The sequence below is a fragment of the Xenopus laevis genome, chromosome 3L (genome assembly GCF_017654675.1).
Source record: "Xenopus laevis strain J_2021 chromosome 3L, Xenopus_laevis_v10.1, whole genome shotgun sequence".
NCBI lineage: Eukaryota > Metazoa > Chordata > Amphibia > Anura > Pipidae > Xenopus > Xenopus laevis.
Window position 1 is genome coordinate 147,955,675 of NC_054375.1, and position 27,679 is coordinate 147,983,353.

A 27,679-nucleotide genomic window follows, 5' to 3' on the forward strand; every position below is an offset into this window, starting at 1 on the left:
ATTCTGCCAACGCTCGTTTCGCTAAAATGGCTTTTTCAAGGCGAATAGCGGCTGCACCACAATCCCCTGTTGAAAGGGCATGTAAAGTCTAAAATAGAATAAGGCTAGAAATGCTGTATTTTGTATATCAAACATAAACTTACTGCACCACAAGCCTAATCAAACAAATGATTTATGCTGTCAAAGTTGGCCACAGGGGGTCACCATCTTGTGACTTTGTTAAAGATCTTTGCAAGACTAAGACTGTGCACATGCTCAGTGTGGTCTGGGCTGCTTAGGGATCGTCATAAACAAAGCTGCTTGAGTTCTGCATGGCTGGGAAGTAAGGCGGGGGCTCCCCCTGCTGTACATAAGTATGATTGTTTCCCTGCTCAGCAGTTAGGGACCGTCTGACAATTACTATCCACAGCAGTAAATGGAGGGAAAATTTCACTGCATACAGTCAGGTTTCTTATAAAAACGGTACACATTTTTTAATTAAAGTATATTGGAGATAGGTTTCTTTTTCATTAAAGAAAGTAAAAATGGGATTTTATTTTTTTGCCTTTACATGCCCTTTAAATAACTTCTGTGTTCTACGTCACACCCAAGGTCCCGCGAGAGTGCTGTTAACTCGCATACTATTCTATCATGTGAACTTGAGGGTCGTCGTGTGCTACATTAACAAAGAGATCGAACTGCGCATACTCCCTCAGGCAATTCCTTGGGATTGACGTCACATAAAAAGAATGCCCATGCCATAAAAAATATACAGGCATGACGACACAGATGTTGAAAATGAGGTTACAACAACATTGCAGGGCCATTAGAACTGCCGGGAAAGTAAATAAGAATCATAAAACACTGTCTACTGTTGCAGATACCACTTTAAAGTATTCTATAACATGGATCCGACAAAGATAAAATTTTGGGCATTGGAGAAATTAAATTTAGGAATACGCAAAGGTAATCTGGAACAAGCCCTCCTCAAATGGGAAAGCTACTGGATTTTTAAATTAGATACCATTTCCCCCAAGGGAATAAATGCAAACAATCTATACACAGCTTTCATTTAATCATGGTTTTAATATTTACAGTATTTCATGTATTTTATTCAATTTTTAATTGACTTAACTAATAAAAATTCATTTTAATTATGATATATTTAAATCATGAAGAAAATTCATGAATCATTTACAAGGGTGAATATGGGGTCAATTCCCCTTTGGGAACACACGTATTATTTCACTGTACATAAAATATAATTATATTAAAATAGAAATCTATAAATTGGGGGATTTAATCACCCAAAAGACTAATGTGAATTCATAAGTAACAACCCATATAATGAAATGTAGTCATATCACCTTTAAATGATTGCAATATAAGGGCTCTTACTGACAAGGGGTTGAAGCTGCGCTCCCCTGCGTTCCGTTTTTCAGCGTTCAGCCGCAGGGGAGCGCAGGAATAGACGCATTTAGGTTTTTTCAATGGGGCTGTACTCACACAGTCGCGTGTAGGCGCCGAAAGCAGGTTGAGACGCAACATGCTGCATTTTTCCTGCGTTCTGCGCCTACACGCGCCTGTATGAGTACAGCCCCATTGAAAAAAGCTTAATGCGTCTATTCCTGCGCTCCCCTGCGGCTGAACGCAGAAAAACGGAACGCAGGGGAGCGCAGCTTCAACCGCTCGTCAGTAAGAGCCCTAATAGTCACAGCAGAAACATTTGGTTGGCTCTCACATCGGGATCCCCTCTGGTTTTTGTAATACAAAAGCTGACTAAGTTCGAGCGCATATAATTGGATATAGAACTGTGTGACATCAATCCCAAGGAATTGCCTGAGGGAGTATGCGCAGTTCAATCTCTATGTTAATGTAGCGTACGACGTCCCTCAAGTTCACGGTATAGAATAGTATGCGAGTCAACAACACTCTCACGGGACCTTGGGTGTGACGTAGAACACGGAAGTTATTTAAACAGGGGATCGTGGTGCAGCCGCTAATCACCTTGAAAAAGCCATTTTAGCGAAACGCAATTTGGTGGAATATCTGCTGTGTGAATTGTTTTTTAAGATATTTTAGCTTAAAAGCCTTCTAATTTAAACACAAAATTGGTCAGGCAGGGTGGGCTGAGGTTCAAATTGGCATCCGGTTCAATCTCCCTCTTCTATTGCAGTCCCGCACTGGGATTCCTAAGGGACCATTGGTTTGTGGTTTTTGAGGTTAAGACAGTTCTTCATAAGTTAGGGCAAGTTAAAATTGAGACCACAGTCTTGGGGGCAAATTCACTATGCGCCGAAGCGCCTAACGCTAGCGTTGGGCATTTTCGTTTCTTTGCAACGGACGCTGGCGTAACTTCGCACCCTTACGCCTGGCGAATTTGCGCAATGGACGTAACTACGCAAATTCACTAACGCGCGCATTGTTCTGAACGCTTTTACGCTAGACTTCCTTCGCCACCTCAGACCAGCCGAAGCGCAATAGAGTAGATAGGGATTTCTTAAAAAAAAATAGTATAGTAAAATAGTATTCCTCCATTGAAATTTGAATTTGGCGCCGTATTCAAATTAACCATCGGTAGCGTAACTTCGCTTCGCAAACAACGCTAGCGCAACTTCGCAACCTTACGCTACCCCTGAGCGCAACTTCAGATTTTAGTGAATTTGCGGAGCGCTGGCGAAACTACGCCTGGCGCAACTACGAATCTTAGTGAATGTCCCACTAGGTTACCCTGCCTTTCTCCATCTTTCTGGTGTCCCAGGATTAGTAATGATATAGGCAGAAGTTTTTGGGACAACTCCACCTTCTCTTTTTCCTTTTCTTAATATTTTCATTTAAACTGAGTCCAATGGAATTAATTTATCCTTAAATACTTAACTGGTCACAATAAATTTTACTATTAAATCACTATTATGTGGGACAATTTATTTATTAGCACTGCACTTTAATAATTCATAATTAATTAGGGAATTAACTAATTTACTGCAAAACGTATGAATTGAATTAATCAATAGCATTGCACTTTAAAAACTATTAATTGTCTGAACTTAATAATCAACTGATTATAATTTATCATACCTAGCACTTTAATGTACATAGCTTTTTAAGGTACTATCAAATGTACTCCACTTAGATATTCATATATTTATTAATATCAAAAGCACTAGCACTTTAATATAAAATCTGGTTAACCCCCGTATCGAGGTTAAGTTGGGAGTGGCATTTATTTTAATCAAGGGTGGTACCTTATATAGTAACATTTTAGATAACATTGTGGAATTTCAGCACTGGTGGAGGAGGGGTTCTTTCTTTCTTTTTTAATCAATTTAACTTTATCTGAAAAATTTCAGACCTCAATTCCACTAAAGGGATAAATAAGTAAGGGGCAGATGTATTAAGGGTCGAATATCGAGGGTTAATTAACCCTCGATATTCGACTGGCGAATTAAAATCCTTCGACTTCGAATATTGAAGTCGAAGGATTTTGCGCAATTCGTTCGATCGAAGGAATAATCGTTTGATCGAACGATTAAATCCTTCGAAGGATTTTAATCCATCGATCAAAGGATTATCCTTCGACCAAAAAAAGATAGCCAAGCCTATGGGGACCTTTCCCATAGGCTAACATTGACTTCGGTAGCTATTAGGTGGCGAACTAGGGGGTCGAAGTTTTTTCTTAAAGAGACAGTAGTTCGACTATCGAATGGTCGAATAGTCGAACGATTTTTAGTTTGAAACGTTTGATTCGAAGTCGTAGTCGAAGGTCGAAGTAGCCCATTCGATGGTCGAAGTAGCCAAAAAAAACACTTCGAAATTCGAAGTATTTTTTCTTCTATTCCTTCACTCGAACTAAGTGTTAATCAGGAGTATCTAACTCTTTTCAATATAACTTTCAAATGGGGGTCACTGACCCCATCTAAAAACAAATGCTCTGTAAAGCTACAACCATATTGTTATTGCTACTTTTTATTGCTCACCTTTCCATTCAGGCCGTCTCAGAACTGACAAAATCAGAATGTTAACTGTGTTAGAGAGAAGCTGAGCTGGAGACAAACCCCTAAGCTCTGCATTGAATTCACATCTATAGATAGACCTGGTCAGTTCAAGCAAGAATAATAATGTACCTAGTTATTCTCTGATACTCCTACTGGAACCCTGACAATGGAACACGAAGAAAAGTTTCATAGCCAAATACAAGGTATAAAACGGGAATCAGTTTATCAACATAGGCTTCTGAAGTGTCGGGCTATTTATGATAGATAATTACAGTCACATAAACAGTAACCGAAATATAAAAATCAAAATTAAAATTTCCTGAAAAATTGTAATAGGAGGAAATCTTATTATAATATGCCCGATTAAGTTCAATATTATTGAGTCTTCTCCAAGCTACTGATACAAAGAGTGAAAAATCATGACAACAAATTAAAATAATTAATTTATTAAAAATATATAAAGTTGTTATAAGAATAAAATCACAAAACACTTCTTGATATAAGCTGACTATATAAATTCAGAGCAAAATTGAACACAGTTGAAAACTATTAATTGCAGTAAGTTGTGCAACCTCTACATGGCATACATTTACTTTCAGCGAGGCTTAGTTATAATACACAGGCTATTTTGAAAACAAAGCGGATATAAAAATGATCTAATTTGTCTAGCCTCTTCAATGCATAATCACAAGAATAGCCCACATTATATTTGACTATAACAACGACGCCATTGGAAAACAAAGGAAGGAATACGAAAATTGGAAATTAATGAAACTTTTATATTAACCAATCTCTTTAATAATATCTTGGGAAACGTATGGACCCACAATAAATACATGTGTCAATGGTTTGCAACTCCATTGAAGTTAGTGTCTATTAGAGTCTGACTATATGATATATATATATATATATATATATATAGAATCAACAAATATCCAAGTGTATAGCTCAATGTGCTTTAATATAATTGAAATTTATAATTACCAAGTATAGGATTCTGTTGGCGTACAATGTTATCCTTTCTATCCTTGCAGTTGTCTGATCTGGCAGAGTGCTTAGCAATTGCTTTAAGTATGAGATTGCGTGTGTGGGATCTGAATCCTGTCTTCTAAAATTTTTGAAAGTTCTTCCCCAATTGTCTTCCAGTTCTTAGTTTCTCTCCTGTTCTTAGTTCCTTTCTCTAGTTCTTTTCCTCCATCTACTTTTTTCCTTTTTTCTTTTCTATTCCCGTGTTTCCCATTATATCCTGTTCTTATCTATCATCCAGTCCCTAAAGGATTAGCTACTACCCAATCGGAAATGATGGGGAAGTCACTGGGTAAAATATTACTCAGTGAATCTCCATAAATCAATATATACATTGTCCATTTTTTTCCTTAATGATGTGTAACATTTTCCAGCAGGGGGCACTATTGTCTTACATATATTTTATTCAAAATCTCCCCAAATAAACTTTGACCTGCCGGCCTTTCAATAAACAATATGTTTACATTTCATTTTGAGTAGACAATGGTCAGTAATCTCTTAATACCTTCCAATACTTGGGAATACACAGCTGGATAAAGTCAGTTATTCTGGCAAACAGTTGGTCATCTTGGTCAATATAGTTGTGTCTCTGTGGGGCAAATTCACTAAGATTCGTAGTTGCGGCAGGCGTAACTTTGCCGCACTTCGCCACACTTCGCCAGGTGTATTTTCGCCAGAGCTTCGCAAATTCAGTAAAATCCGAAGTTGCGCTCAGGGGAAGCGTAAGGTTGCGAAGTTGCATTAGCGTTGATTCGCTAAGTAAAGCAAAGTTACGCTAGCGAAGGCTAATTTGCATACGGCGCGAAATTCAAATTTCAATGGAGGAATACGTATCAGCACTACAAATGGCTAGAAAACCTTCAAATCATCAAATAAAAATTTTATTTTGCCCTACACATGTGCCCACTGTCTAGGTAAGTTGCCATGATTCAGGAAATGTAGGGGGGAAGGAGGGGAGCCCCAAAAAAAATTTCAATCTTTTTCAGCCTATCACCCATAATGTAGAAAACACGCCAGCGTTTTTTGGGACTTAGAAAATTTTTTTACTTTTTTTGAAACAATCGCTATCTACTCTATTGCGCTTCGCCAGGTCTGAGGTGGCGAAGGAAGTCTAGCGTAAAAGGTAGCGTTCAGTACACTGCTCGCGTTAGTGAATTTGCGTAGTTACGTCGCTAGCGAAACTTCGCCAGGCGTAAGGGTGCGAAGTAACACTAGCGAAACTACGCCAGCGTTCGTTAGTGAATTTGCGCAGTAACGAAAATGACAAACGCTAGCGAAGTAACGCTAGCGTTCGGCGCTTCGGCGCTTAGTGAATTTGCCCCTAAGTGTCTGGCTAGCACAGGAGAGCTAAATAATTACCCTTTTAACAAACATATAGCTTCGTCTGTCTTCTGTAAGAACAGACCTTTTAAAGCTCTATAGATATATATCTTTGATCAATATGGGATAATTCCATTTTAATTCTACTATCTATACATATTTGGATATGATATTCTATTCCTAACGTTACCTTATATGTGGCATATCCTACGAATAATGATATCTATATATATAAATATATGAGCTGATTCCTAACTTCAGGTCATTTCTATTCTTTGGACTTAGTAAACAGAGATACTTGGAATCATTCAGACAGAAACACTTCACAAATATTGGTCCTATTCTAAAGGTTGTGTCAATACCTGTCTCAGCATTCTGTCACTAGCTAAAAATAAAGAACCTCTCTGAATTTCTTCCTAAGTCCAGATTTTTCAATATTAAATTGTATAAAAAAAACGGGAATAAAATACTTATTTCTTCCATAACCATGTGACCAATTACACCTATACGAATATCAACACGCTTACCAATATCTATAACAAACGATATCATTTTGAGGTTATATTCTATAAGGATAATAACATTTTATATCATTTTATTCAATCATAAATGTATTAATTAATCTCTTGATTTGGAAACCCGACAGAAGGTGAAACAATGATATGGGCGAGTCAGGAGTTGGCTAAGCATTGCCTCCAGCTTCTGTGAACCTACTAGCACTTGCAATGCTTGTAAAGGCCAAGAAGGATTTTTATGTTATAGTTCAAAACAAAAACTCACTTCTACAATACTTTTTGTATTTGTTTGTTTTTTTATGTATTATTTATGTTATAGTTAGGAGACACTGATAGCAGGGTTCAATCTGACCTATCAACTCAATAAACCTAAGCTACAACTCCACAAGCAGCATTCTCATGTACCCCTGCCAGACATGGAGACAGCTGCCTTCCCGTAACAGGACACAATCCCAGGGCATGTTCAAATTCCTTTTATAGGAAGCACTGGCATCAACCTTGAGCAATATCCGAATATCAGAATATTCTTAAAGGAGAACTAAAGCCTAATTAAAAAAGAAGTAGGTAGAAATGTTGTACATGATGTTTTGTGCTTCTGTACCAGCCCAAGGCAACCACAGCCCTTTAGCAGTAAAGATCTGTGTCTCCAAAGATGCCCCAGTAGCTCCCCATCTTCTTTTCTGCTGATTCACTGCACATGCTCTGTGCTGCTGTCACTTACTGAGCTTAGGGACCCACTCACAATATACAGTACACATAGAATAGAAATGTCACAATATAAGGCTGATTAGTAATTAATACACATAATTACTACATGGCAGCACAGAAACCAGTGCAATTAGCATCAGAATTTAATAATCAGCAAACCTGTAGCATCAGCTTATATTACAGCCAGGGAAGCTCATTTTCTGCTGGATAATTAGTGACGAGCCCTAAGCTTAGCTTCTCAACAGCCAATCAGAGCCCACTGAGCATGTGAGTGTCACAGACACTTTCCAAGATGGTGACCCCCTGTGACAAGTTTGAGGTCCTGGATCATTGCTGCTATTGACAAGCTGAAACTTTACGCTGGTGCTCTACATTCAATATATAAAATATGGCATTTTCAAACATTTTAATTTTTAGGGTTTAGTTCTCCTTTAAAGATAATGCAGAGGTCCATTGATAGAAAAACCTTGTCTCCCCCCTATAGGCCACCTTCCTGGTGAGACTGACAGCAATGGATCCTGCAAAAAAAGTAGTATCTGCCTGAGGTCCAAGGCAGAAGATAAAAGAACATTATTGTATTACCAAGATTCTCTTCTCCTGGCCTCCTCTCTATAAATACAAAAAGAAGCAAATGGCTAATGTTCAGGCCCTTCCTAGCTCACCACAATATAATGATAAATCCAAGTACAAAATAAACATGGAGGGGCACGTTAAGAATAATGAGGGCAGGCAGAAGAAAATCTTGTCAAAAATTATAATGGTTTTCTCTTTAACTGTTCATCTTGTTTAAAAACCCAACGATGGGTATGAAATCCCAATGCAATGAAGAGAAGAGAAGAGAGGACGAGGAAAAGAAATAGAAGAATAACTGATTGGCCATGCTAAGCTTGAGAAAATGACAGAACATTATTTTTGATGAATATATTCAGGGTTTACCAAGTTGCTGCCTTGAAGATTGTTTCCTTCAGGTCTAGGAATCCATTTGGAACCCATTAGGAAATTTTTACTCCATTATGACAGAGGATGGCCAGGAAAAAAAGTCTTTAAAGTTTTAGCTAGAGGATGGTCTTCTCCCTGGGGTCAAAGTTAGGAGGAGCAAGTTTTGGCTGAAAATATCTCCATTTAAGATAACAATGAACTTCTGCATTAAAAGGACCAGTAACATCAATGTTTTTTTTAAAAGAAATCATTAGCATACCACAAAAAACCCACCAAGACTAATTAAACTTTAAAATCGCACAGCCCTTATTAAGAAATACCTTACCGAAAACTCCGCTTGCGCTTCTCTTCAGAAAAGGCGATCTGGCAATCCATTGTGCCGCGCTCGATTCCTCCTCCCTGCCTTCCTTATAGGAGATAGCCAGGGAGGAGAAATCGAGCGCTGCACGATGGATCGTCGACCTGTCGCCTTTTCTGAAGAGGATCGCAAGCGGATTTCGGTAAGTTATTTCTTAATAAAGGCTATGCGATTTTAAAGTTACATTTTGGTGGGGGGTTTTTTTCGTGGTGTTTTTTTTTGGAAAAAAAATGATGTTACTGGTCCTTTAAGGTTGCTAATGTTAAATGAAAATATAGTCTGAGAGTGAGAGAGAGAAAGAAAGAGAGATAACCTTTAGGGGGTTATTTACTAAACACCGAATTTACCTAGTCTGGCTTTTCATGATAAAACTTGAATTTTTCGAGATTTATTAAAGCCTGATGCAGCATAAAGCTAAATTCCGAAAATCCGCCATCTCAGACCTGCTGTGGTTGTGTATTATTCAGTAGCAGAGGTCCCTATTCTATTTGGAAGTTTCTGTGGTCTGTGCTGGAATTAGCCTGAATATCTGACCATTTAGGGCAAAAATCCGAAAAATTCAGGCTTTTTGGAAACAAATTAAAAAAAAATTGAGCAATTTGGGAAAAAATATGATTCGGGTTTACGCTCGATTTTATGGAGTTTTTACCCGAACCAATTAAATGTGGCTTTTTTTTAGTAATAAATTAGTTAAAATCGGGTATGGGAGTTTGGTCGTGGTTTTTTTTCTTGAAAAAAAACAAATGAGATAAATTCGGATTTTAGTAAATAACCCTCCCCAAATCAGGTTACTTCCAGGTGACTCATTGTCATTAGTTCATAAAAAGATTGTTTACACTGGCACTTGAAAATTCAAGGTTTTGTAAATCTTCTAAATACGACTTTACTACATTAATGATATATTGACTCAGAAACAAACATAATGTGCTCAGTAAATGTTCGTCTATCATATTTGGCCCCAGTACCCTAAACCTGACGCTTGGAAACCCACGTTAGTGTCACATTTATGTGACTTTTCCTGATACTTGCACATACAGCCTGCGCGGCTTCCCAATGATCAGTTTAACCCAAATAACAGAAATAAATTAGAAAGATAAGGTGTTACCTTCATCCCGTCTCTGTTACTTCTTCTCTCTTAGTGACAAAAATCTCTCCCAGCAGACTAATTAATATTGTTATTAGTGAACAAAATGCCATAGAGAATATCTACTTTATATACCAGAGAACTCTGCTTGCAGCTGCCTAATGTCAATCCCTCAGTAATGGTATATGGTATATACTTCCATTATCACCCTGCAGTGGGAGGGACAGACTCATGTCCCATAGTTCCCTCCTGTCTGTGTCACTGTATCACCCTGCAGTGGGAGGGACAGACTCACGTCCCATAGTTCCCTCCTGTCTGTGTCACTGTATCACCCTGCAGTGGGAGGGACAGACTCATGTCCCATAGTTCCCTCCTGTCTGTGTCACTGTATCACCCTGCAGTGGGAGGGACAGACTCACGTCCCATAGTTCCCTCCTGTCTGTGTCACTGTATCACCCTGCAGTGGGAGGGTCAGACTCATGTCCCATAGTTCCCTCCTGTCTGTGTCACTGTATCACCCTGCAGTGGGAGGGTCAGACTCTATGTCCCATAGTTCCCTCCTGTCTGTGTCACTGTATCACCCTGCAGTGGGAGGGACAGACTCATGTCCCATAGTTCCCTCCTGTCTGTGTCACTGTATCATCCTGCAGTGGGAGGGTCAGACTCATGTCCCATAGTTTCCTCCTGTCTGTGTCACTGTATCACCCTGCAGTGGGAGGGACAGACTCATGTCCCATAGTTCCCTCCTGTCTGTGTCACTGTATCACCCTGCAGTGGGAGGGACAGACTCATGTCCCATAGTTCCCTCCTGTCTGTGTCACTGTATCACCCTGCAGTGGAGGGACAGACTCACGTCCCATAGTTTCCCTCCTGTCTGTGTCAACTGTATCACCCTGCAGTGGGAGGGACAGACTCATGTCCCATAGTTCCCTTCCTGTCTGTGTCACTGTATCACCCTGCAGTGGGAGGGTCAGACTCATGTCCCATAGTTCCCTCCTGTCTGTGTCACTGTATCACCCTGCAGTGGGAGGGACAGACTCATGTCCCATAGTTCCCTCCTGTCTGTGTCACTGTATCACCCTGCAGTGGGAGGGACAGACTCATGTCCCATAGTTCCCTCCTGTCTGTGTCACTGTATCACCCTGCAGTGGGAGGGACAGACTCATGTCCCATAGTTTCCTCCTGTCTGTGTCACTGTATCACCCTGCAGTGGGAGGGACAGACTCATGTCCCATAGTTCCCTCCTGTCTGTGTCACTGTATCACCCTGCAGTGGGAGGAACAGACTCATGTCCCATAGTTCCCTCCTGTCTGTGTCACTGTATCACCCTGCAGTGGGAGGGACAGACTCATGTCCCATAGTTCCCTCCTGTCTGTGTCACTGTATCACCCTGCAGTGGGAGGGACAGACTCATGTCCCATAGTTCCCTCCTGTCTGTGTCACTGTATCACCCTGCAGTGGGAGGGACAGACTCATGTCCCATAGTTCCCTCCTGGACAGAGACTCAGGACAAATATGCTTCTTTTGGTGATCAACCTTTTTGTTCAAGTGAAACCTGCTTTGCGGAGAGCAGGGTTGCGAAGTCTAATTTTCAAAATCAGCCCAAAACAAGCCAAGAGGCACTTCAAAAATAGCCCCAAAAAATAGCACAATATGTGGAGTGAAAAAAAAGTCTAAAAATAAATGAATATATATGAAAATAAGCCTTTTTTAAATTTTCACTGTTTCACATATTTTTTCAGGAGGCAAAATATAGATCCGGCCATCACCAGGGGAGTAATAACAGAGGGGGTGTAGGGACCCCATAAGGCCCTAATACAGATACAATTTCAATAAATATCGGTAAAACAGGTCAGACATTTTGGTGGCCAGCAGATTTTTGCCCCAAAATTGTCTGAAATTGAGGAAAGTAACCAGAAAATGGAGGAACGCTTAAGAGTGACGGGAGACTTGGGTACAGAGCCCAAAATCTGGCAACTCCCGACATTTACACAAGTCAGTCCCATTGCATGCTGGGTATTGTAGTCTTACATTAAACTTGGCAGTCGGAAAATTGTTAAACAAAAACAACACTACCCAACATGCATTTGGAGACGCAGGCTTGGCACATTAGGGCAAGAAAAAACTTTGACTGGTTTCCAAAGTACAGACCAGCCAAAGGCCCAAAACCATACCTCCCAACTGTCCCTTTTTCGGAGGGACAGTCCTTCTTTTGACAGCTCAACCTGCAGTCCCTCATTTGTACTGGAAAGTCCCTATTTTCTCTGCACTGAACAGCCAGAAAAAGAAACAAAGTTTCTCACTTAATTGGCTTTTAGCAGAGAGCACAGAACAGGTGCAAATAAGATACTTTGTAACAATTTTGAGACACAAAAAAACAGTTTAGATAAGGAGAAATATTTTCAAACCTTCGTAACCTTCCAAATTTTGTAAAATGAACATGGTAATTCGGGGGTGTGGCCACAGAAAGGGGCATGGTCAAAAATGTGTTGTTCTACATGCAAAAAAATTTTTTGTCCCGCAATTGTTCTTGTGTCGGCAATAGTTACACCTATTCATGGAGGTGAATGTGTAATACCTGTATCAGGTTCTTAGAAATGCATCTAACGCGTCCCTGTAGTTACAGCCGCCATCATTTTTTTTATTGACACCACCATGGGTTTACATCGCTGAGCCGGAAAAGTGCACCTATAGAGGTGCTTCATCAGATAAAAAATGTAAAAATACATTTTTCATCAAAAAGTAATTCTATAGGAATCTGTTTTTTCGATAGGAAACTTTTAAGGGAGGTGATATTGAAAACAAATAGCTTTTTTTCAAGCAGAATACATACAGAGGAGCATTTTGCATCAACAGGAAGCCAAAGGGCCGGATTTGAATATCGGGACCCCCTAGGCCTGCTGACATTCATCACCCCGTCCCCTCCTTTTTATTTGGGAAAATTGGTATTGGCACAAGGGAAATTAAAAAAAACGATTGTATCTCTTGCACATCCCCAGTGTTTCTGAACCAATGTGGGTGTGGTTTGGCCCGGGCCTTGGTGGCCTTTCCACAAATCCAGGCCTATGTAGCCATGAGACCCAATTACTGCTCAATAATGCTCGACAACTCACCCAAACAGATCCGGCTGTGTCTCATTCCCATTCCTCTCTGTCTTTCTGTCAGCAACATATATATAACCAGGCTGTGGCTCAGTCTGTAGATGAATTAGAAAAAACTAAATACCACAAATCATGTGCTGCTTCCTGGCAGAGACTGTTCTCTGAGGCTCCAGAAACCCTGCTGAGTGATGTTGTGATATTTCCTTCATGCTTGCTTCTCTTCTTGAGCAGGCAATATATCCAGGGCTGCAATTCAATGAATATATATATATATATATATATATATATATATATATATATATATATATATATATATATATATATATATATTGTTATATATGTTTTTCCCTGACGAAAGTTCCTGTGAGGAACTGAAACGTTGGTCTAAATAAACCTCTACTGATTTTCAAGCAGACCCTGTTGTAAAGATGTCCGTGGTGTGCCCTCAATTTGCCTTCGATTTCTATTATTTTTAGACTGGCACCCAGGCTGCGAATGGAGTGCGCTCTGTATACTCTCTCTGTAAATATATATATGTTTATATTTAATATAGTCCATATTCATTTAGGAGGCCTATTACATATGTCCAAGTATACAGCATATCAGTAGCTAGAAACAGAAGTACAGAGTGCAGCTAAGTGGTTAACCTCTAAGCAAAGCTGAAGAATAACAGAGCACTCAGCATTTGTTCTAGAGAGAAAAATAAGTAGAATTACTGTCTAAAAAACAACAGTTTTTAGACCAGGGGTCCTCTAATGCCGGGCTGTCTTGAAATGGGCCATTGAGCCTAGCGACCAATTAAAGCGGCACGCTAGAATTGGAAGCCTACTGTTATCTACTGTGTATCCTGTACTTGAATGGCTGCCCCCATGGCTACACAGCAGCTTGTTTATATAAACTATAGTAGTACTTATCTGTTATCTACTGTGTATCCTGTGCTTGAATGGCTGCCCCCATGGCTACACAGCAGCTTGTTTATATAACTATAGTAGTACTTATCTGTTATCTACTGTGTATCCTGTGCTTGAATGGCTGCCCCCATGGCTACACTGCAGCTTGTTTATATAAACTATAGTAGTACTTATCTGTTATCTACTGTGTATCCTGTGCTCGAATGGCTGCCCCCATGGCTACACAGCAGCTTGTTTATATAAACTATTGTAGTACTTATCTGTTATCTACTGTGTATCCTGTGCTTGAATGGCTGCCCCCATGGCTACACAGTAGCTTGTTTATATAAACCATAGTAGTACTTATCTGTTATCTACTGTGTATCCTGTGCTTGAATGGCTGCCCCCATGGCTACACAGCAGCTTGTTTATATAAACTATTGTAGTACTTATCTGTTATCTACTGTGTATCCTGTGCTTGAATGGCTACCCCCATGGCTACACAGTAGCTTGTTTATATAAACCATAGTAGTACTTATCTGTTATCTACTGTGTATCCTGTGCTTGAATGGCTGCCCCCATGGCTACACAGTAGCTTGTTTATATAAACTATAGTAGTACTTATCTGTTATCTACTGTGTATCCTGTGCTTGAATGGCTGCCCCCATGGCTACACAGTAGCTTGTTTATATAAACCATAGTAGTACTTATCTGTTATCTACTGTGTATCCTGTGCTTGAATGGCTGCCCCCATGGCTACACAGTAGCTTGTTTATATAAACTATAGTAGTACTTATCTGTTATCTACTGTGTATCCTGTGCTCGAATGGCTGCCCCCATGGCTACACTGCAGCTTGTTTATATAAACTATAGTAATCTTTCTGAAGCAAACACACCGGATGTACCAGTCCAGGGCAACAGTACATTAGTCATTTCTTTAAAACACTTTAATTTCTAGATGTTACTGTTCCTTTAAACTTTATGTAGCTTAGCTTTTGTCTGCTTTTCTTTTATAATAAACACCACTTTAGCTAATGTACAACACTCAGTGCCACATCTCCCACAACTTGAGTTTCAGACCCACATCTCTTTTTTTAGGAGCAGGACATCAAGGTGTTCATGGGAGTAAAATAGCAGCGGCTAATACTGACGCTGCTTCTGTAAAATAAATGAAATCCCCCAAGCTGCTGACTCTCTGCTGGGCAGGTGAGTGGTGTCCTTGCTTTGGGCAGGATGATAGAGGAAAACCTCCCACCCAATCAGATACAAGTAGCTGGCCATAGACATAGTGCAGATTTTACCTTTGTATCCGACAAACAAACAGACGCCCCAATCTTCCGACCTGCCACTAACCGTTCAGATTAAATAAAGTAGTAAAAGATCAGATGATATTGACAGCAATCGTACGTAAGTTATGTCCCACAAATTCTAGTGACAAGGTCCCATTGATATCGTCAGATGGGCAATAAATGCAGAGAAATCATCTGACAGAAATCTTCTAACCGGTCAAATCGACTAAACGACCAAACGCCATGGTACGAAAAATGTCGGGACGATCCACACACGGTCTGGAAATCATAGGAAACTTCATTTCGTATGACTCTATCTTTGCGTCGATGGCCAGCTTTATTAAAGGGATACTGTCATGGGAAAAAACATTTTTTTTCAAAATGAATCAGTTAATAGTGCTGCTCCAGCAGAATTCTGCACTGAAATCCATTTCTCAAAAGAACAAACAGATTTTTTTTATATTCAATTTTGAAATCTGACATGAGGCTAGACATTTTGTCAATTTCCCAGCTGCCCCTGGTCATGTGACTTGTGCCTGCACTTTAGGAGAGAAATGCTTTCTGGCAGGCTGCTGTTTTTCCTTCTCAATGTAACTGAATGTGTCTCAGTGGGACCTGGATTTTACTATTGAGTGTTGTTCTTAGATCTACCAGGCAGCTGTTATCTTGTGTTAGGGAGCTGCTATCTGGTTACCTTCACATTGTTCTTTTGTTTGGCTGCTGGGGGGGGAAAGGGAGGGGGTGATATCACTCCAACTTGCAGTACAGGAGTAAAGAGTGATTGAAGTTCATCAGAGCACAAGTCACATGACTTGGGGCAGCTGGGAAATTGACAATATGTCTAGCCCCATGTCAGATTTCAAAATTGAATATAAAAAAATCTGTTTGCTCTTTTGAGAAATGGGTTTCAGTGCAGAATTCTGCTGGAGCAGAACTATTAACTGATTCATTTTGAAAACAAAATTTTTTCACATGACAGTATCCCTATAAGTGTAGGATTACAAGTAAAAACACGAAAAAAAAAAAACCGAAAAAAAGAAGAGACCGCTCAAGCTCACTGCTCGTTCCTCCCCCTGCCAGGTGCTCAGTCTCCAGTGTCCCCACTGTTTCCAATAACAAAACTCGACATAGACGGCACCATACAGGGGGTGACATGGTCTATAGATTGAATTTAAGAGAGGCATTGTGGATTCTGAAACTAGAAACCAGAATTCCAAATCAACTATAGACATGACATTAGTTACCAATGCTAAGGACCTAGTAATAAATACTTGAGCTTAATCCACGTGAAGCCTCCGTCCATATATAGCGGCAAAATCCCCTCCTTTATTTCCCTCACCCCTGTCATCCGTATAGAGACACGTAATAACTGGGCACCAATCTAAACATTTATAATAATGTATAATACACAAAAGCCATGAATATCCTGTAAATTATATCCTTATAAACGGTGAGTAGTGATGTCATCAGTTATAAACGGTGAGTTCTGATGACATTTCTGTCACATGACTCACTGAAATTTGTGTATTATAATAAATAAAGTGCCCCCAGTTGTAAAATATGAGGATATTAGAAGTTACCTCGGAGTTCCATGACCTGTATAAAAACACTCGGCCTTCGGCCTCGTGTTTTTATATGGTCATGAAACTCCTCGGTAACTTATAATATCCTTATATTTTACAAGACGGGGTACTTTATTCACTATATATTGAAAGAAAATAAGTGAATAATTTTATAAAACGAAATAGAGGAAAGAATACTAGTGAGAAAATAAAGAGTAGAAGTGAATAATTTGATAAAATGAAATAGAGGAAAGAAAGAATAATAGAGAGAAACCATATTGAAAAATAGAAGAACGTTCTTCCTAAAGTTTTTTTTTATCACACCATAAAAAGCAGAAAAAGTACAATTTAATGATAAACCTCTCCATTTAGTTCCATATATATACATATATATATGTTATGTGCAGTACGGCTGGGTTTTTATTGAAATAAATCGATAGAGATCATTTTTAACTTTTTCAATGATGGTTTTAAATGATTTAAATAAAATATGGATTTTGTTTGATTACCCACTAGGGTTCACTTGAACGATGTGTATAAAAGAACAGCGGTGTTCAATGAAATGGTAACCTATGATTAAAGGACAAGTAAACCTTTAAAATAAGTGAATGTAAAATAGATAGCTATTCTAAGAAAATTTGCAATATACATTTATTATTTATTTCGTTTTTATTCCAAGATATTAAGAGATACGGGTACTGTTAATATGAATGAATTTTGCTACAACAGAGCCACCTGCTGTTTCTGACCAGTCTGACCACCAAGTAGTCAAGGAAGTTGTCAGGATAAAGAAAGAGGCTGCTCTGATGTTTTTCTGCTTAGGAAAGATTTGAGAAAGGGTTCTAATATTTTTCCTAAGCAGAAAAACATCAGAGCAGCCTCTTTCTCCTGACAACTTCCTTGACTACTTGGTGGTCAGACTGGTCAGAAACTGACCAGCAGGTGGCGCTGCTGTAGCAAAATCCATTCATATTAACAGTACATGTATCCCTTAATATCTTGGAATAAAAACAAAATAATAATGATTATACATTGCAAAACTTCTTAGAATAGCCCCCTCATCAATTTTACATTCACTTATTTTAAAGGTTTACTTGTCCTTTAAGGGATCTGATCCTGAAACACGTTAGGTTTTGTCCAGCAAGCTGCTATTTAAATAGTCCAGAAGTGCCGTCTATGTGGAGTTTTGTTAAGTGTAGGATTGACCAAGGATGACAGTGACGCAGTTGGCCAGCTTGAATATATTGCAATATATGGATAGACAATCTCTGTTTTGTTTAGGGCTGAGACACACGCTCAGATTCTGGGAGTTTAGTCGCCCAGCGACAAATTTTCGTCTTCTTCCGGACGACTAATCTCCCCGGACTGCCTCCCGCCGGCTAGAATGTAAATCGCCGGCAGGATGGAAATTGGTGCTCTTTGTTTTGCAAAGTCGCCCCAAGTCACCTCACGAGGAAACTTCAGGCGACTTCAGAAAACGAATCGCTCTGAGTGCCGTTGCGCCGGCGATTTCGATTCTAGCCGGCGGGAGGCAGTTTGGGGGGAGATTAGTCACCCGGAAGTAGAGGTGATTTATCGCTGGGCAACTAAATCTCCTTGAATCTGAGCGCGTGTCTCTGCCGTTAAAGGGGAAGGCATTTTTTATAATATCTCAATGTCCTTATACTGTCAGGGGTGTAATACATCACCTCTGCAATTCATTAACCGGGAAAGGCTTTTCATAGGGTTATTTAATGTATTTGAATGCTGCTTGATTAATATACATGTGGAATTCTCTCCCTGGAGTGTTTATACTGGCAGATACATTAAAACGGGTTTGATGGCTTTTTAGCAAGTGAAAATAGACACGTTTTCACCCAAAATGACAATGTTAACTGTTTCAGAAACTTTGCAATTGACTTTACAACTTTACAATTTACAGTTGAACAGCAGAGAGACTAAGGTGGCTAATCAGTAGCCCTTCAAGTTAATCCGAATAATGAGTGCACTGAATATGCTTGAAAAATATGCCTTTGAGTTAACTTTTAGCATGATGTAGAGAGGGATATTCTGAGACAGTTTGCAATTCGTTTTCATTAATTGTGGTTTTTGAGTTTTTTAGCAGCTCTCCAGTTTGCAGTTTCAGTGATCTGGATGCTAGGGTCCAAATGAAACCATGTATTGATTTTGAACAAGAGACTGGAATATGAATGGGAGAGGCCTGAATAGAAAGATAAGTAATAAAAGGTAACAATAACAATGCATTTGTTTTTTAGATGGGGTCGGTGACCCCCTGTTTGAAAGCTGGAAAGAATCAGAAGAAAAACTGTAAAAAAATAAATAACGAAGACCAATTGAAAAGTTGCTTAGAACTGGTCATTATATAACACACTAACAGTTAACTTAAAGGTGAACCATCCCTTTTATTTCAGCTACAGAATAGAAGTGGCCAAATATACTTACAGTAAATCAGATGCTCATTTAAACTCCTTCTGCTTTGAACCTCCGTTGTCGTTGTGTAGCTGCACTTAGAGATCCCCCATACAACGAACAGTCGCCTGCCCAGCAGTCCCAGCGATCTGTTTATACTCAGTGGAAACCAAGTAAGAACCACCCATCCTTGGGGCAGGTTTATGTATGTTTGTATGTATATCAAACTTTAATTATACAGGTGTTACAAGTATATGCAGCACTGTACAATTATATCATGTATAAAGGTGTCTCAATCGATATCTATTAGAGTCAAATTGGAAGTAGAGAACAGTAAACATTAATTGTAAGCATGCCGGAGACCTCTAGTGACCAAACAGAGGTATAACCAAATACTCAATAATTTCTCCAAGGCATGCTAATAAGTAAAAAAGAGAGATAACCCCTCTAACGCCTGACGCGTTTCATGCTTACCCAGCACTTAGTCATAGGCAGAATCAATCGATATCTGGCCAATTTTTGGCCAGATATTGGTTGGGGAGGCCCATTGGAATGCCCCATGCACTGGCAGATAAGGAGTCAAATTGGCTGCTTAAATCTGCCCATGTATGGCCACCTTAAAGAGATTCTGTTATGATTTTTTATTTTGTCATTTTTATTTCTAAATTACACTGTTTACACTGCAAATAATTCACTCTACAATATTTCATTCCCAGCCCCATCAGTGTATTTTTTAGTTGTAATATTGGTGTGTAGGTGCATCTCAGGTCATTTTGCCTGGTCATGTGCTTTCAGAAAGAGCCAGCACTTTAGGATGGAACTGCTTTCTGGCAGGCTGTTGTTTCTCCTACTCAATGTAACTGAATGTGTCTCTGTGGGACCTGGATTTTACTATTGAGTGCTGTTCTTAGATCTACCAGGCTGCTGTTATCTTATGTTAGGGAACTGTTATCTGGTTACCTTCCCATTGTTCTGTTGTTAGGCTGCTGGGGGGGAAGGGAGGGGGTGATATCACTCCAACTTGCAGTACAGCAGTAAAGAGTGATTGAAGTTTATCAGAGCACAAGTCATTTGACTCGGGGCAGCTGGGAAACTGTAAATATGTCTAACCCCATGTCAGATTTTCAAATCTGTTTGCTCTTTTGAGAAACCGATTTCAGTGCAGAATGGGTACTTTCTTTTCTATTACTGATATGTTCTGTACAAAAAACGGATTTTTTTTCCCAACTTGTTTTTATTTATTTTTTATATTACATAATAATCAGTACAGTTTTTTCAACAGTTTTCAACAATGGTTTTCCAAAACGTTATGAAGTTTACAGCTCAAAATTAAGTTTATGACCCTATGTAGGACTTAATGGGCGTGTGGCCAATCGTCTGTTTATTTGATGACTCGTGGGGGGTGCGAAGTCCAGTCTTTCTTGTTCATGTTGCCATGTTGCTACTGCTGCTAGTCTACTGATCATATTTTTCTCTGGTTTTGATAGTTGGGTGTAATTTGTGGTATTGCTGAATAATGCCCATTCAATTTGTATTTGGATGGGTTTCCCAGCCATCTGTCCACCATATGCGACTACCTCTTGCCAAAAAGTTTTGAGCATAACCAAAGGTTGTGTATTAAATCGGCTCTGGGGGAGCAGCATCTTAGACAGTTATCTGAGGAGAGATTTCCCATTTTCTGATTGGGGTTAAATAAGAATTATGCAGTATTTGGAGAGTTTTAGTGTTTTTCCATATTTTAGTTAATGGGTTATCTTTGTCTCTGTTTGATAATTGAGTAGTTGTGTGGGTAGCAAAATGGATAAGTTGTAGTCTCAGGAATATTTGTGGTATTGTAAACAGGTTTTGTTCCATGAGTTTTGTTTGGGTGATTATTGAGTGATTATCATCTAGTAAATTGTTAAGATTATGAAGTCCATTATTGCGCCACTGAAGAAGTATTGGATTTCGTACGCCTATTGGGAATTGTTTGTTTCCTATCCATGTTAGATATGGAGAATATGTGGTGATAGACCCTGTTTTTTCCTGGTTGATTGCCATGCTTTATGCGTGTCTGTGAATAAGGGATTGTTTCGTATGGGTAATGGGATCTCAGTTGGAGACATGTGTAAGAAGTAATAAAGGGAATAATCTTTGTTTAAATATTGGTCTAAGGATGTTGTTGTATATAGATCTTTATTAAGTAACCAGTTTCCTGCGTATCTTATCAGTGCTGCTGTATTATATTCTTTGATGTTGGGGAGGTTAGTCCCCACCAGAGCTTTGGGTTGTTCTAGTTTGAATAAGCTGATCCTGGGGTGTTTTCTGTTCCAGATAAAAGATCTATATATATATATATATATAAATATATATATATATATATATATATATATATATATATATATATATATGATTGATTCTTTTGATATCTGTTGGTTTGCTATAGTAGGGTAGCATTTGTAGTGGGTATAGAAGTTTAGGAAATATGATCATTTTAATTAAGTATATTCTACTTATAAATGTCAAATGTATATGTTTCCATTGTAGTGTTTCTTGTTGTATGTCATCTATTGTTTTCCTTATGTTCAATGTATATAGGTTTTTGTGGTGTGATGGAATTTTGATTCCTAGGTATTTTATGTAGTTTGCTGTTTTTTTAAAAGGGAAATGTGGGAGCCAATCTGTAGGTTCTGAGTCATAAAGTTGAAGTGCTTCTGATTTGTTTAAATTTATCTGGAATCCTGCTATTTTCACAAATCTTTGTATGATTTTGAATAATATGGGTATATCGGTTTTAGGTTGACCAAGGAATAAGAAGATATCATCTGCGAAGGATTTAACTTTTAAATGTATTTGTCCTAATTGTATTCCTTTTAGATTTGTGTTTTGAATTATGTGTTTTATCAATGGGTCGATGGCAATGTTGAAAAAAAGAGGTGATAGTGGGCATCCTTGGTGAGTTCCTCATTTGATTGGGAATCTATCTGTGTTTAGGTTGTTTATTGTCAAAAATGTTGTAGGTGTAGAGTATAAGTGTAGCACCCTATTATGTGTGCAGACTGTTTGAACATTATAATGCGGGACTTTAATTAGTATTAATGGACAATGGATTACAAAGTTGCTCCCCTGATGTGATAAAACAGAGACTGCAAACGTTTGATATTTCTGGAGGCAGAACTGTTGCTTGGGGTTAAGAACTACATTTCCAACAAGCCCTTGCTACAGGAAGTGCACGGAGACAGCCAATAGGAGCCCAGCCCAGAGAACCGGAAGGGGAGGGGGAATTAACCAGCAAGGAGGACTGTGCTATGCTGGAAGACTTGGTGACTGGGACAGTTGTGTTGCAGCCAGTTTTAGTGATTTGCCAGAAAGAGAAGCTGTCACTTATCTGCAGAGGTAGACACTGCAGTTTTGCTGAAAGCTGGTTCCTGTTATTCCCTGGAGGGAAAGTGCACAAGGTCCCAGTAGCCAGTGTGATCCTGGGTTGTGGCCTTCCAGCCAATTTGATCAGGACAAAGTTATAGTGAGAGGAGAAGCAGAATTCCCTTTGAACTGTGAGTCACCTTTAACCCCTGCCTTGCCATTTTGGGAGATTATTATTCATATTGTATCTGTGAGACTGTGTGGCTTCTATGGACAGAGGAGCACCTAAGTTGCTGGATGTTTCCACAGTGCCCAGATGTGTCTCATTATTAAAGTCATCATCTGAGAGTGTTTCAGTGAACCTGCAAAGCTATTGAGGTGACTTCAGGGATTAAACAGCCACCTCATCCACCTGCAAGGATTGTAAGTAAGGCTGACAGCATTGTTTTCATCACAAGGGGCCCCCACCGGTGTACACTATATCCAGCTGGCAACTTGTCGGGGGGTAACTTAGGTGTGCACACCAGGGTTATGCTGGGGCTATTCTTATTGAAATCTCATTGTTGTTACAGTAATACGTTACCTATTTTATTTCATATCTAACCTTTTCTTACAGCTTCAGCTGTTTAATAAAGTAAGGCTGTGCCTGTTGCATTGTCATTCTTGTTTTCCTGTTCACTGGATCTGGGGTGTCACCAGTATACTTTGCAAGATCATACCCAATAGCACAATTTCATAACACACTCACGGGTGTGCTACATTTGGGGGCTCGTCCGGGATTGGGCTTCACTTACTGGTACTGACTATGCCTATCTTCCTCAGAAGTTAACAGACATTCCAAAGATTAAATATAGATCCTCAAGCTGTTGCATTGCCTGGCACTGCTGCTTCGACAAAGGATATGACTTCTAAACAGATATTATCAGCTAATGGATTAGGTAATTCCCCAGAGCCGCTGCTTCATAAGAGGCATGAAAAGAGACCCTGTTACTGATACCACTAATGCATTATTGGAATGGGATTGCCAGATACTAAGCTTGGATGTGCCCCCTACTATAGAGTTTGGAAAGGAGGGTCACAAAGTCCAGCTAGTCTTTCCCATAGAAAACCCACATGCCACTTCCACTGCTACTGGGTTATCTTCAGCTGCGTCTCCAACTATAGTTTCCGAATTTATAACAGCTCTAGGCACCCTTGTAGAGAAATGCAAAAAGAGCAGCGTTTCGTATCCTGGGTTTGGCTATCGCAAGCTGCGGTCCTTCTCTGGGTCACAACCTGTTCCTACAGGGGAAGATGATTTTGAGTCCTGGATGGAACAGACTATGCAAGTCCTGGATGAATGGGATATCCCTGAAGCCCACAAGAAACAAAGAATATCTGAGAGTTTGAGGGGAGCAGCTGCAGATACTGTGCGGAATCTGAAGCTCAGTAAACAAGACTGTACTGCCTATGACTATTTGGAAGCCTTGCAGGATGTGTTTGGCAGAGCTGAAAAAGCAGCTGACCTACTATATCAGTTTGAGCACACCTATCAGGAGCCTGGGGAGAAACTATCAGACTACATAAGATGTCTAGATAAGACCCTACACCAGATATTGCTAAAGAAGGGTTTGGATCCCAAATTGGTGGACAAAGTAAGAGTGAAACAGATTTGGCAGGGGGCCCAACCCCTTGACCCCATCATGCTAAAGTTGAGAATGAAAGGAGGGGAAGAAACTCTTATTTACAATCAACTGATTAAAGAAGTCAGAGAGGAAGAGGCCAGACTGGAGGAAAAAAGATCTATAGTGAACTCTGGATCTGGACTAAAAGTTGCAGTCAAAACTGTATGCCCTATGGAATCGAGCCAAGAGGTTACCCAGTTGAGGGCACAACTAGACATGCTAACTGAGCTAGTAACCCAATTAGCCAAGACTCGTGTATCTACTCCAGAGGTGGCTGGCACTATGCTCAGTACAGCAGCTGCAGAAACTGAGAGGCCTCTTCATACCCAAGCTAAATCTGGTGGAAATACAGAGATATGTTACAAGTGTGGAGAGCCAGGCCATTATAGAATACAATGTTGCAATGATCCAAATCCAAGGAAGGTAATTGACAAATTATCAAAATTACTGAATGAGGAGAAGAGAAAGGCACATGGGAACTACAAAGTGCAAGCTGAGTGCCCATCTAAAGAAAGCTCCTGGAAAACCTACAGGATTTCTAAAGGGCAAGAGGCAGCCACCCCAAACAAAAAGATTGACTCACTTTCCCAGCCTCCAATACCTCCCCATCAAATTAAAAAATATATAAATGTGATAGTAATCCACTCAAATGGCATACTGACACAGCAAAAGGACACCTGCGAAATCGAAAGAACAACATCAAAGTTAACTGTCAACAAGGTGGACCAGACCAAGATAAACTGTTGCAAAAGCCAAGGTCACCAAAAAGCCTGGTTGGCCCACCCCTCATTGTAGCTGTGCAAATTGAAGGTGTTTACTCCGAGGCACTCCTGGATACAGGAGCTCAAGTGACACTACTGTACAGAGATTTTTATAAGAAGTACCTATGACACATACCTCTGGAGAAGTTGGAACACCTGGAAATATGGGGTCTGAGTGAAACCAAATTCCCCTATGATGGTTATGTCAACATTAGATTAGAATTTTCTCCTCTTGTGGCAGGGACCAAAGAAGTATTTGAGACATTGGCAGTAGTGTGCCCCAGACCTCCAGGAGCCCTGCAGAACAAATACGGATTTGGTGAGGCAAATGTTAGCTCCTCAATTGCAGTTGAAATGGAAACAGAGAGCCTCCATACACCCATTGCTACAGCCAGTACTGACTTCCCTAACTCACCAGAAGGAGGAACCTTCAGAAGGAATAGGAAATGTGTGGTCACTTCAGAGGAAAGAATGTCTAGTACCACCTGGAAAAATCACCTGCATGAGAGCCAGGGTAAAAATGTGCTGGGAACATACTGGACCGAATTTGATGATTGAAGGTGGGCAAGGGATAGATCTACCTACTGGAGTAGAGCTGATTCCTGAAACCTTTCCAACTGATTGTCTGAAGAAGAACCAAGGCACTGTCACTGTTGGGCTGAAAAATACTACCAGTGAACCTGTTGTTATTCATTCACATATACTCTTAGGAAAAGTCTACTCAGCTAGTCCTATGCCTATGGGTAGCCTGGTGAGTGATAGAGCAGAAGCCACAGATGAAGACGAAATCTTCAATTTTAGTAATCCTTTCATTCCCCTTGAGTGGAAGAAGCGCTTACAGAAGCATTTGAAAGAGCACAGTGATTTATTCTCCAAAAGTGACATTGATATGGGATGCGCTGCCAGCACACAGCACAGAATCCGTCTCAGAGAAGATAGACCCTTTCGTGAAAGATCAAGGCGCATTGCTCCAGGAGACTTGGAAGATCTTCGCAGGCACCTGGAAGAGCTAAAAGCTGCTGGAATCATTAAAGAATCACGAAGCCCTTACGCATCCCCAATAGTAGTGGTACGTAAAAAGAATGGTTCAATCCGGATGTGTGTGGATCAGCGTACCATTCCATACCAGTATACCACTCCCAGGATTGAGGATGCCCTTAACTGCTTGGTTTGGAGTAAGTGGTTCAGTGTATTGGACCTGAGAAGTGCATACTATCAGATCCCTATGCACCCAGAAGACAAGGAGAAGATAGCATTCATATGTCCTTTGGGTTTCTATGAATTTAATAGGATGCCCCAAGACCTCTGTGGAGCACCTGCCACCTTTCAACGCCTCATGGAATGCACAGTAGGTGACATGCACCTTTTGGAAGTACTGGTATACTTAGATGACCTAATAGTCTTTGGCAAGACCTTAGAGGAGCATGAACAGAGACTGCTGAAGGTATTCAGTCGGCTTGAGAAGGAAGGCCTGAAGTTGTCCCCAGAAAAGTGTCAATTCTGTCAGCCCTCAGTGAACTATGTGGGCCATGTGGTGTCATCAGAAGGAATAGCCACTGACCCCAGCAAGATTGAAGCTGTCTCATCATGGCCCAAACCCAGAATTACTGAACAGAGGTCCTTTTTGGGTTTCTGTGGGTATTACAGTAGATTTGTGAAGGGGTTCTCAAAAGTGACTCAACCGTTGAATCAGTTGCTTCAAAACAGCTCTGAGATAGAAGAATCGAATGAGGGCAAGAAGTCCAGAGGCCAAGGATGGGCCAGAGAGTCCATAGAAGGTAGATAGACTCAAGAATGTGAACAAGCTTTTGACCAGCTAAAGTATTGCCTTACTCATGCACCTGTGCTAGCCTATGCTGATACATCTAAGCCTTATGTGTTGCATACAGATGTCAGCAGGGAGGGCCTTGGAGGTGTTCTAAACCAAGACTATAATGAGGAACTAAGACCAGTAGCTTTCATCAGTCGAAGCTTGTCACCCTCTGAGCGGAACTACCCTGCTCATAAACTTGAATTCCTTGTACTAAAATGGGCAGTGGTGGATAAGCTACACGATTACTTATATGGAGCAGAATTAAGTACAGACAGACAACAATCCACTGACTTATATCTTAACCACTGCAAAGCTGGATGCCACTGTTCATAGATGGTTGGCCGCACTAGCACACTACAAGTTTAGTTTGCGCTACCGACCAGGTCAGAATAATAAGGATGCTGATGGGCTGTCTACACGACCTCATGAAAATCTACATCCAGATGATGAATGGATTGAGATTCCAGCACCTGGAGTGAGAAGCATGTATCAAGGGGTGACTTTTAGACTAACAAGTGAATGTTTCGCAGAGAAGGTTGGAATGACTTCCAGTGGGTTTCCTAGGCTTTATTGCAATGTGACTTCTGTTGAGACATCCACCATCCCAACTCTCAGCAAAGGAGACATCAAGAGAGATCAAAGTGAGGATCCCCTATGTCAACTGGCCCTGGAGGCCTTAAGGAAACAACAAGCTGATTTACTCAGAACTGATCTTCATCCTCTGGCCAGATTGCTTCTGAAAGAGTGGCACAGACTGCAACTGCGAGGTGGTTTAGTATACAGACGGGCTCCAAGTATAGCAGACACTAAGAAATGGCAATTGATGCTACCATAGAAACACAGAGACTCTGTTCTTATGGCCCTTCACAATGAACATGGTCATCTGGGGTATGAGAAAACTCTAGGTCTTGTAAGGGATCATTT

At 40.1% G+C, this 27,679-nt stretch overlaps 1 protein-coding gene across 2 annotated transcripts in view; it reads right to left on the reverse strand.

Moving 5' to 3' along the window:
• Window positions 1-19,448, reverse strand: part of LOC108710367 (beta-1,3-galactosyltransferase 2) — a 44,418-nt gene extending 24,970 nt beyond the window's left edge. The window contains exon 1 of one of the 2 annotated variants that reach the window (XM_041587240.1): window positions 19,209-19,448. The gene's annotated coding sequence lies outside the window, so the exon portion shown is untranslated. Of the gene's footprint in view, window positions 1-4,958; window positions 5,643-19,208 lie in introns of those variants that run through there. The other variant, XM_041587241.1, reaches the window with a different exon arrangement.
• Window positions 19,449-27,679: the final 8,231 nt, after the last annotated feature.